Below are 13,112 nucleotides of genomic sequence, written 5' to 3'. Positions count from 1 at the left end.
TACTCATAATACTCATACTCCTCAGTAAAGACTAGAGTCTATATTCTCATGGAGTCTTCATAAGTGGCTGGCTGTGTCTCCCTGGTCGAAGAACATAAATGTCAGAATTTCTGAACGGACTGATAGATTTTGTTCGAACGCACCGTACTGTAAAAGTATGAGTAAGTATTCTCAATAAGTCGACTCATCTCCAACATTGAAGGGGCTCGATCAACAGATGGTACTAAGTCCTTTATAGTTCATTCTTTTCATTAATTACCTAAGTAAATGCTGAGGAAGATGCCTTAAATATCCTATAATATCTACAAGGGAACATTCTGGATAGTGAGTCGTTACTGGAGGATGTAAGGGTACTGGATAGTGAGTCGTTACTACGTTACTGGAGGATGTAAGGGTACTGGCTAGTGAGTCGTTACTGGAGGATGTAAGGGTACTGGATAGTGAGTCGTTACTAGAGGACGTAAGGGTACTGGATAGTGAGTCGTTACTAGAGGATGTAAGGGTACTGGATAGGGAGTCGTTACTACGTTACTAGAGGATGTAAGGGTACTGGATAGGGAGTCGTTACTAGAGGATGTAAGGGTACTGGATAGTGAGTCATTACTACATTACTGGAGGATGTAAGGGTACTGGATAGTGAGTCATTACTTCGTTACTGGAGGATGTAAGGGTACTGGATAGAGAGTCGTTACTACGTTACTGGAGGATGTAAGGGTACTTGATAGTGAGTCGTTACTAGAGGATGTAAGGGTACTGGATAGGGAGTCGTTACTGGAGGATGTAAGGGTACTGGAAAGTGAGTCATTACTACGTTACTGGAGGATGTAAGTGTACTGGATAGTGAGTCGTTACTACGTTACAGGAGGATGTAAGGGTACTTGATAGTGAGTCGTTACTAGAGGATGTAAGGGTACTGGATAGGGAGTCGTTACTACGTTACTAGAGGATGTAAGGGTACTGGATAGTGCGTCGTTACTGGAGGATGTAAGGGTTCTGGATAGTGAGTCATTACTACGTTACTGGAGGATGTAAGGGTACTGGATAGGGAGTCGTTACTACGTTACTAGAGGATGTAAGGGTACTGGATAGTGCGTCGTTACTGGAGGATGTAAGGGTTCTGGATAGTGAGTCATTACTACGTTCCTGGAGGATGTAAGGGTACTTGATAGTGAGTCGTTACTAGAGGATGTAAGTGTACTGGATAGTGAGTCATTACTACGTTACTAGAGGACGTAAGGGTACTGGATAGTGAGCCGTTACTACGTTACTAGAGGATGTAAGGGTACTGGATAGTGAGGCGTTACTACGTTACTAGAGGATGTAAGGGTACTGGATAGTGAGGCGTTACTACGTTACTAGAGGATGTAAGGGTACTGGATAGTGAGTCGTTACTACGTTACTAGAGGATGTAAGGGTACTGGTGGGAGAGATGTCTTCAACTACGCGTTGAAGAGAGAGCAACTGACAACAGAGCTAGATCAGTAAGTAACATTGATATAATTGTCAACAAGTGACCTGCTGTCATGGAGAAAACATGTCAACAAAATGATGAAGAACACAAACAGCTTTTGGCTTCCTACATAGAAACTGGAGAGAACTTATAATCACAATGTTCGTAGAGAGGAGATCAAGTCGATCAGTAGCCTTTTGCTTCATATTTAGGCTGACACTGGAATATATTTATCTGCTCTTCAGTATATGGAACCCATATACCAAGGACCTTTAAATATTAAATATAAAGATCTAGATCATCAATGGACTTTTGATATTGGTACCTGTCAATGCCTCTGACTTGGTATTTTATGATTATTGGTTTTCCTACCTATATCCTTCTAGACTCAACAGGACAGTTTCAAGAAAGTCTATAAGATATGTCATTTGAGGATCACCTTGGTATTTCTTGGCTGCTACAGTAGCTAGATTAATTCTTGCAGTTCGCCTCAAGACTGAAGAGTTTGTTTCTACACACCTCTCGATACTTGGAATGTCTTTTTTTCTAAAAAAATCATTTTCATCTTGATAGTATTCATACATATTAGCTGGCCTATTTGGAGAATAGGGGGCTTATATCTGCATCCTAGTTCCACTTAAGGTTAAAGTTTATGATCAAGCTAAGTTTTTCAGACAGTGTCAGATCACCACAGTCAAGAGGCTGTGATGACTATAATAAGGCTGGGGCATTTACATTTGTATATGGATATGGAGTGTAAGATAAGTGCTGAATCCTTTTCACATAGAAATTAAACAGCTTAATGGGAGTTGGTTAAAGGTTTTGACCAAACTTTACATTAAATTTCTTTAGCAAGTTTTTCCAGTGTTAGAACTCCGCAATCAGTATGGCTGTTGACTTTTATAATGTTGAGGCATTTGTTTGGAGTGTAAACAATGTGAAAAACTATTTTTTCATGCTTAAGTAATATTCAGATATATCTATATATGACACTGAAACTTCACTGCATCACATATTCTGTATTGTTACCTGTATTGTAATTATATAATCTACCAACAATGATACTAAAAATAACTCGGTTTAGATATATATATACCTACAACAGGTTACATATATATTACTATTGACATTTACAATATATCTGAGATATCATGAATTAGTAAGCTGTTTTCCCAACAGCTCTTTAATATTCACTATACAACCTATCCCAACCCCGCTGCAATAAAGTTAGGGAGCTGGCCGTGGTATATCAGAATGTCTGGCCACCCGTCTGAAGACAGATGCCTGACTGGTGCAGTGGTGCGCAAATTCTTTTCTAGTTTTTGCATAACTTGGTACATAATTGATCAGCACAGTATTGTAGTTGTGGGGATGTTGTTGTGGACTTGTGATTTTTTTTATTCTTCACTTTTTTCAATTATTTTCTTTGGGGTTATGTCCCTTTTGTTTTCTGATATCCCTGTATGAATTTTGGCAAGCAGCCTCAATTCTGGCCATCTCAATTTAACAACATATATTATAAACTTAATATATCAGCTGACACTGCAGTCTCACAATGTTGCTTTTACAATTTGCCACAACCTATATGTTTTACAATCTTAATAAGCCCCCTCCCCCTTTCCCCTTCAGGCAATTGTATGTTCATGGGCTGTGGTTGATGAATTATGTTAAATAGGGTACATGTAAAGATACAGGCACCTAATTATATAATCATGGTAAATCAAGGTCATTTCCTCTAATCAGGTTGGGAAATGGTTTCTGGTTCAAACAGTATAAAGTATACAGCTATACGTTTTGGGTCATTGTATCAGAGCACTGATAAAAGTCTCCCAATGTCAATCCAGGTCACTTTATGGCAGGTAACCTTAACATGTATAGTCAAGATAACATTCATAACGTACACATATGATGGAATGTTTTAATACTAGCAGGTACTAAATTTACTTCCAATGCAACTCTTCAATTTTGAAGCCAATTTATACAACAGTTTGAGCATATGATGTTCATGGATCTCCTATGTGAGTTTTATGAAAAAGTATTAAAAAAAACACAATAATTCCATATATACAAGTATATTATTAAGTTGTTATGTGACAGATTCATTTAAAGTGTATGTTTATTTGAACAAATTGAATAAAGCAATAATTAAATATTTCTTTTATCTTTGGGTCACAGTCCATGGAGATGTAATGAGAGATGAATTAATTGGATTCCTAAAACCTGCAGTCCAGCAGTGTCTTCTTTCCTGAGTTCTGTACCATATACGTCTGCGGAGGAGATCCACAGAGAACATGTATTGTTTACAATGGCTCATCCCTGTGCTCCTGATTCCTAAGCCCCTCAGTCCAGCACTGGTGTACAATCAGTCCATGTTCATAGTGCTTTATTTGACTGGATTCTTCCTGGAGAGGAAGCCCTGCACGATCTGTAGTGTCGTGTTTGTGGCAGCCATGTTTCTCATCTGTTACAGTTGTTCAGGAAACTGTCTGTTCTGGCATTGTCCAGAAGAATTGTGTGACCAGACGGGGTGTGGAACTTGAACCAGCTGAGCCACTGCAATGGTTTAAAAAAGAGTAGAAATGTTTGTGTTTGGTCGAGACTCCTGAATGTACGCATTAGATTTGGTGGTAATATACTTATTTTTTGGTCAAGTATATGTACGTTGTTATACTGGTATACTTGTATTTTCACACCATTTCCATGCAACAATACAACACCGTTCCAGGACTGTCCTAAATTTATGATAAAGGGTGAAGGGTTTGGGGCAACCGTAATATATAAAAAAGCAAGTACCAAGGAAATTTGATACATACAATTGTATACAGCCTGGATTGCCCACCATCCATACTTTTTGAACATCTCTGATTTAATTTGCAAGTCTGTTGCCAGCCCCTTTTCTCTGAACAATTCATTTTGTTAATCTCCCCATATATATCTGATTATGGTAATATGTTGAGCACTAACAAAGTTTCCATGTAAAATCAATATCATGCAGATGTAACACTGAAACCTCTTGACCAGATCTGGTTATATAGAGAATGAACATATATGTATGGAGATGAACAGTATGTAAGCTACAATAATAGCATGTCATACCTATATATATAGTGGATGTACATGTATGGACATTTGGAAAGTCACCACAGTTTGTCGCTTTACTTTGTGTATAATTCATGTTGTTATATATTACGATAACATTATTATTGGATTATAGTGCATTTATATTATCAGCACACATGTCAAGTTGAGGAATCAGACGCAGTTGTGGCAAGTGACCATTGGTCATTTAATAGAATAAATGTCAAAGAGTTGGAAACGGAAGACTTCTTGAATTGTTTAACATGTCATGTGACTGATTATATATTTATGTTATCATGTGACTGTTATATATATGTATGTTATCATGTGACTGTTTTATATATATATGTATGTTATCATGTGACTGTTTTATATATGTATGTTATCATGTGACTGTTATATATATATATGTATGTTACCATGTGACTTATATATATATATGTATATATGTGAAACACATTACAATGTTGTTTAAGGTGTGAAACACACAGACAGTTCAATAGAAAATAGACAATGACAAATGTAACAGGAAAGGTTCTTGGTCAGACCATATAGGTTTTCCTTTAACACTTGTTATTACATCTATAAGATGACTTAAAACATACAGTACAGGATATACTCTGCTTATCTCCCAGTAGCCTAGGAGGCAAACACATAACCCCTTACTCAAAGTTTTATCACAGGCATTTCTACTGAACTGCAATAAGTCTGGGTGGGCTTATTAACAGGCATGGGTTAATTGTGGGATAAATGTGGTATACACTGGCTATGTGTACATATAAACCAGAAGTTGTTTTACTTGTACAGATGTTACTTAGTGTCCCTGTTTGTATAAAAGACATGTTGTGTGTATAGAAATGAAATCTATATTGCCCCGGTATGTAAATAATTTCCTAATGCCAAATAATCATAAAACACATGTACAACTTTATGTATGGAAAATTTTAATAACTAAAAAGATTCAAACTTAATACACATCCAACACAATACTTGTATCAACATGTCTGCTTCAACAGGGGTAACTTCTGGTGTTCACTACAAGGAACAGTTGTACTTCTAAACATATGCATGCACTTTGTCTGGACATGTATCAACAGCCACAGGCCTATACCACAACATATATGTTAAAGTGTATGACACAAGCATTCTTAATGATTGATATAAATTCATATCAAATTTTTTATGTGATCCAAATGAAAAACCTGAATTTTGCATAGTTGATATTATGTATTTTCAATGCATGAAAATAACTACAGCAGTATATTTGAAACTCTATTATTTCAATGTAGATTAGTACAAGTATGTACCGGTACTTATGATATGTAGTTCTAGAATAAGACACTTCTAGCATTTGGTACAACGTGATGCAAGTTAGCGGCATATGCTGGTTAAGGCACCGCTTTTTGTTCGGTATAAATCTTCACTTACATTTGATCTAAATCCAACTGTTATCATTTACACTATTAACCTATTTTTTGTGTGCAAAGATTTTGTGTTATAATTAAAAAGAACTATTAAGGTAAGCCTTACATTTATATATAATATACCTAAACAGAAAGTAGGGGTGCCCTATTAAGTCATGTCCAGTGCAATTGCCAAGTGAAGTGTAAATAATACAAGGTTTGGCCCTAGGCTCTAGCCTCATTTGTCAATACACCCAACACATATAATCAGAGGTGTATTGGCAGACAAGGCTAGTATCTGTGGTTTAGCCTGTCGCCTAAATACAGTATATATATATATATAGATGCAGATACTGTAATTTGGAAAATATTGTTGTTTGAAATGATTTTGTGAATATATGATAAAACCAGATCTTTTGAACCACTGATGCTCTATATAGGTTTCAGACTGGAATGTAGAGTATCGGAGTGGAATAACAGATCTGGTTTTAATCAGATTGATTATGGAATTATCCTTTAATAGGTAGAGGTATATAGTTTTAATGGTAGTACACGCTTCAATATGCAGTACACTCTGCCTAAACTGGATACCATATTGGACCCCATAATTTTGCTATTGGGACTTTGCAGACAGTTACAGATTGTAGAGAGTCCACTTGTTATACATGTATGTAGATAGTCATTATCTAAGTTATTCTGTCAATTTAAACAAAAGTTCAGATGAGGTCGAGTCTAGTGTAGAATGATTGTGATATAATGTTTACTGTCATATGGTTGGTAATCATTTGACATGCTTATTATATTTGGTTAAACCTACAGTGAAATGGTGTGGCATTTAAACTGTTCGTACTATTATTAGAAATGGAATACATTGACATTCAATGCAATGTTGTCTAGGTGAAGTCAATGATGGAATGATGATATGTGGAGGTATCAAGCACAGCTTAGTGCTAGTTATACCGTAAATGGAGTTACATGTGGAGGTATTAAGCACAGCTAAGTGCTAGTTAAACTGTAAATGGAGTTACATGTGGAGGTATCAAGCACAGCTTAGTGCTAGTTATACTGTAAATGGAGTTATATGTGGAGTTGTCTGGATTATAGAATTTAGAAATTGCTCATGTTACCAAATAGGAATAAGTGAGATTTTGAAGTTAAGGGAACGGTATCATAGCATACCAAGATTTCAGGTGATATATACCGGGTATACAACTATGCTTTGCTGGACACCTAGTCAAGACCTTGAATTTGTCTCTCGTCTCCAAAGCTAGTCTGAACTTCTAGGTTTGCTTTTTGCTGTAGTTAACCCAGCATGTATGGTATTCAGCAGGCTAAAATTGCAAATAAAATGTCAGGTGAGCTATTAAGGGCTGTTGGTGACATTGTACATAGCACAGTCTCACTATATATTGACAAACAGTTGCCTTAGGTGACCGAGTATGCATGGCTTATAAATATCTGGTAGAATATCTGTCTAGAGTTTTAAGGGTCCTGGTTTAGAAACTGCTCTGTCAAGTTACCTTTTTCTATCCATCCTATTATATTAATAGGTCTGAGATAGAAGACTAATGTTATTTTTCATGTTGAGAGTTGTGTATGGTTTTAATACATATTAATAATTAGTACTACTGCAAATGTTTGAGATTACAATACCATATTTACCTTAGCCATATGTGAATCCTGTAAGTATGTTTTTTTTTTTTTTTTTAATAGCTGTCTCATGTCCTCAAATTGTTACGAGAGGTGTTGTAAACATAAGGAGAGTTACGGTCGGTCTTAACCCGATTGTCAGAGATAGAAACAAGTGTCATTGTGACATTGTGGTGAGACGTTAAGCGCACTGAAAAATATTAATAGATTAAAAAAAACATCCCTTGACTTGTGTGTAATATATATACTGACACGGATGTCTAATAGTGCAGACCAAGTTAATTGTCAAATTTTCAGAGCCTGTATTCACATGCTCAAACACAGATTCCTTGTTCAGACTCGATTCTTACTGGTAATTAAATGAGATAATTGGAAATCATTAGCTAGCCTTGACTTATAGCTGAGTACTATAACCATAGGAAGGGGTTACATTTTTTATCTCATCACAAGAAATTTTGTTTGTTACAAGAAAAACATTTGAGCACATATGTTGAACAACCGAGTTTGACCAGGAGAGAGTGAATACTGGCCTGGTCAAGCTCCCTTTTCAAAAATGGCCACAACCTGTAAGAAACAGTAGATAAATATTGTAGTATACACAAGACCGAGTTTGAGGGAGTGGGTGGGTTTTATTGTATCTCACTGTAAATCCTGTGAGCTATTGCTATCTGCTGTCATGATCGGTCATAGGCTGTTAACCTTTTTAACATTTTAAACTCAAATCCATTTTTTATCCTCAATTTTTGTTGAAGAATATTTGTAAAAGTATCAGTACACAAAAATACCTCAAACAATTTTGTGTTTTAGAGTTATGGATCAAAGGTTAAGGTCATTGTTACTATTACATTGTAATTTAAAATCTTATTCTACTGGTTTCCTTTTCCCTCTGATGAATGTTTATATTTTCTGTATTTGGTACAAAAATACCTTGAACAAGTTCCTGTTTAAGTATCCTGGACCCAAACTATTGTATCTCTTTTAATTTCTAACTCCAACCGCCTCTGCATATGCAAGACATGTACGTCCATCCCATGTGGAACACCCATGTGGGATACTGCATAGTTGCACCCTGAAAATCTTGTTTCCGAACTACATATTTCTATAATTCATGGATGAGGGAAAACATAAAAACAAACAATTGAGTTAAAAATGTCCAGAATCATATTGGTTAATGTTCAGAAATGTGACGTCATGTTGATATGACGCATGACATCATTAAATGGACAATTTGGTCAGTGGCAGAAAAACTTCTGTTAAAAATACAGTCAGCATGTAACATGGCCTAATGGAAATAGACAGTTTTTAAATAAACTTGCTGTGAAGCTTTCCAAACCCTTTTAATTTTAAAGTATATTATTTGGTTAACCTGACTGTTCTTTATAAATCTATACAGTATCTAGAAAATCTGTTTATTTATTGTTCCCTTCACAATGTCATTGTTAATTTTTACCAAATTTCTGGGTAAGAGGCGAGACAAAAATAGTCAATCATTACGTAGGTATGTGGGATAGATCAATTTTACTCTCGGCTATAGAATTCGGGCTCAGAACCTTGGCAAAGCCTCAGTTCTCACTCAAATTCTACCCCATCTACCCTCTGGGGTTGAATTTTCCTATCCCACATATACCTAAATCACATAATTTTCAGTATTATTGGTTGGAATTTGTTTGCATCATACACAACATGATTGTAATATTTCATCTCAGTGTATATACATGTACTTAAATCACTGAGTATATTTTATCAGGTTCAGAAATGAGATGCGTGTCCTAGGTGCAAGTATATGTACTAGTTTTACCTTCATTTATGGCCCTCATTTTTCATTACCATGATATAAGAATGCCGTTTTTATTGCAATCTGCTTTACATGGCTTCTGTAGTGTTTACATAATGTATATTTAATAAGATTAGAGCCTAGGATCTTGTACTAGAGATCGATATGAGAGAAATTCAAGTAAATATCAAAACATTATTTTTTTTTCAAATAATTATCCACTGGCAATAACTCCAAAATTTCTTTTCCATTATTTTGACATTCCACAGATACTTATATAGAAAGTGGAATACAGAAAGCAAAGAAAGAATGAAATTAAAGGATATTTTATCTACATTTAATTTACTAATGTAGTCCTAAAGGTGTATAAGTGACCTAGGGATCTTGACCTGAACTCTAATTTCCAACATAACATGTTTAGGAGATTATTTTCGAAATTTCTTGAATTAAATACTGTAGAATTTAAACCTAGCACAGGTAACTGTTATTACAGTTTGTGTTTAGCTAAAGTGTACATATTTAATATTTGTTGAAATATTGTTTATTTATAAATGATATGTGCATATCATTTTATCTGTAATAGTTCAGTAAAACTGGTCATTGTTTACCAATGTTACAAAAAATGAAATATTGTTAATAGCTAAGAAGTGTTAACAACAAAAGCAATTTGTTTGTGAATTATTTTTGAAAATAAATAAAATGTGAGTTTATAAAACACACTGCTTGTTGCTTTATGATTTTGTCCTTAAAAGCTGGTTTTTTTGTATGTAAGGATTATATAATTACTTAATCAATATTACTCCTAAATGTGTAGCTTGACAATTATTGAAAGCAGAAAAGATAATATCATGTCGATTTGCTCTACAATTTTGATTAGAGTGGACTTGTATGGTATAATTAGTGATGTAGTTGTGTAAACATGTACTGTTTATTTCTTTTTAAAACAATTATGAAACAAGCTATTTCAACTATACATGTTAAAAACTAACTTTAATATTACAAGAATGTAAACATATACTGTATACATGTTCAAAACTATTTTTGTGTCAATGTTATTTTCACAAAATCAAAGCTGTACACGTAATTTCACCCTTTCACCCCTATATAACTTCAGTAGACTTTTCCATGCACTGATCTGGATGAATCCATTATGGTCTACAGTGGTGAAAGGGATGAAGAATATGCTTGATCACACTGCTACAGTTCTTTGTATGCCAACAGGTACTATTTTATGTCAACTGACAAATTCACTTCTCTTTCTACCATCAAGTACAATCTTAATATGTCTACTGACAGGTGCCGTTTCACTCCGTAGTATTCCCACATTCTCTGATCACCTGACAGGTTAAGTTGCTGGTCTACTGGGTATACCTGTATACCGTGGTGTGCATAAACACATACAGTCTGTATATTCACGGAATTAGATTATCTAAGTCCGTGGTATTTCCTTCATGTTTCTTTCTCGCACATTCAAATTGTGTGTGGCATTACACAACATTGCCGTTGAGGTAAGGCATCATAAAAACTGACGAAAACAGAGTTATTTATTTCTTAGAAATCTGATTTATTACATAATTTTTGAATTTACCGATACATACACAAGGAATTATCCAATTTTAAATTATAAACAAATAAACAACTGATAATAACATAGAAATTATCTTTTAAATGTTAATAGAATACATCAATAAATTAACGCTCAACATCACACGATTGATGTAAGGCTTTGCCTTTTTCATTGAATCTTTCATTACTCAATGATTTGAAAATTCACAAGTTTCTCCAAAGGGACACATTAGCAAAACAATAAAAGCAAATATACAAGTCTGTATTCAAACTCAAAATGAAAGAAAGGAAAGACATTATTGTCAGATATACATGTATTTTGATTTCTAAATATAATGTAGAGGTATTTATGACCTCATTATCCTATGTTAAACAATTTATATCATGAACAAACTTCTAATAAAACACAGACCTTCAAGTTATACAATTTAACACGCATTTGAGACCAATCAGAAATTACGTAAAATTCTATCAAGGGCTGGTTATCTGGTTACTGAGTTAAACTGCTTATACATACATTGTATGCTGCTGTGTATCAGACAATCCGTATCATCAATATCAATATCAATATGTTGGGAGACCTATTAATATTGTAAACATATATTTTTTTTAATACAACAAATGAGTTTTACTTCCAGGCCTCGATTTTCCTAGAGTCAAATATCCTAAAATTATACACGTATTATCCAAATAGAATAAAAGTTACATGTAGATAAGAACATTTATTATCAGTAATGCTGCATTTTAGTAACTGGACTATTCCAATATTTGCTGCACTGGATAAGAAATTTCAAATGAATTTATACACTACACAAGCATATTTTAAATTAATACATAAGATGGACAAAATATAACATATCAAATTAATTAATTTACAGTGTTCTCCACTTGCTCTGAATGACCCATTATATTCTGTATTCAATATAAAAGTGACATTTTCAAAATCTGACACTTGAAACTATATGCACAGTGGAAATATTCATATTTCATAGTCACTAAGTGGGTCAATAATGTTTGCACATGTGTACATTTTCGAACTGATTTAGTAAACGTGAAATTAGCGAAAATTACTTAAACTGTAGGGCCTTTAATAAGTTTATATGACATCAAGAAATTTACCTAAAGCGTTCATCTTAGCAAAACTCATATAAGAGGAAACTTTGGAGCCAATTAAAAGTGTTATAACTTACCAGGTATATGAAATCAGAAAAATTTTGAAAAAAGAAGAGAGTGATACAATTGTATCAGGTTACATAAATCTTATTTAATCTAACTCTAGTATGGGACTTTTGAAATCACTACGGGCTGTAAGCTTTAAGTCACAAAGTACAGATCATGATCACAGTACAAGATTTTGGTGTACCTACAGCACACTCAATAGGTCATCTCTTACAGGAGTAAGTCACTTTCTATCAGCCGACAAGGTCATCAATATCTGAGAAAGAAGCCTAGTCCAGAGTACCAAAATTGAGTACAGTGACCTATGGAAAACAGCTACTAATTTGTGAAATCATCCATCTGCTTTTTCAGAGGGGCCAAAACTCTGGCCACATTTAAAAATATAGTCAAAGCTTATCTGTTAATGGATCATTTAGCACAGACAGTCAAGGTTTTCTAACACTGATTTGGACAAGGTATGGAGAGCAAAGAGCTAATTTGGATAAACAAAACAACAACAAAAAGTATAAACACGGGTGTATCTAACAAAATATAATAAGTCACCCTTACATGATGTATACATCTCTATAAAACGCCTCAAAGTGATTTCTAAATAATTGTTTGGGGTTCAACATCCTTACAACAGCCAGGGTCATATGGAGACAGGCTTTTTATAATTACAAGGATCACTATATAAATGTTGTGCATTACTATGGCAAACAAAAACAAGAGGCCCATGGGCCTTAACGGTCACCTGAGTCTACAGTATTTTTGTTTGTTTGTTGAAATATGTACCAATTTGAGTAAAAAATAGTATAATGTTAACTTAACTTTGTCAGGACCATGAGCTGATCATTCCTAGACCAATTTTAAGTGAGATCGGCCTATTAGAATTTAGTAGCAAAATAGCGGCCATGGCAGCCAAATTGTATTTCTGAAAAATAACAACACTTTGTCAGGACCATGAGCTGATCATTCCTACAAAGTTTCAGTTCAATCGGCCTAGCAGAACTTGACTTTAAGTTTGAAATAG

Source organism: Mizuhopecten yessoensis, unplaced genomic scaffold, assembly GCF_002113885.1.
Source record: "Mizuhopecten yessoensis strain PY_sf001 unplaced genomic scaffold, ASM211388v2 scaffold2091, whole genome shotgun sequence".
Taxonomy (NCBI): Eukaryota; Metazoa; Mollusca; class Bivalvia; order Pectinida; family Pectinidae; genus Mizuhopecten; species Mizuhopecten yessoensis.
This window is presented reverse-complemented; position numbering follows the sequence as displayed.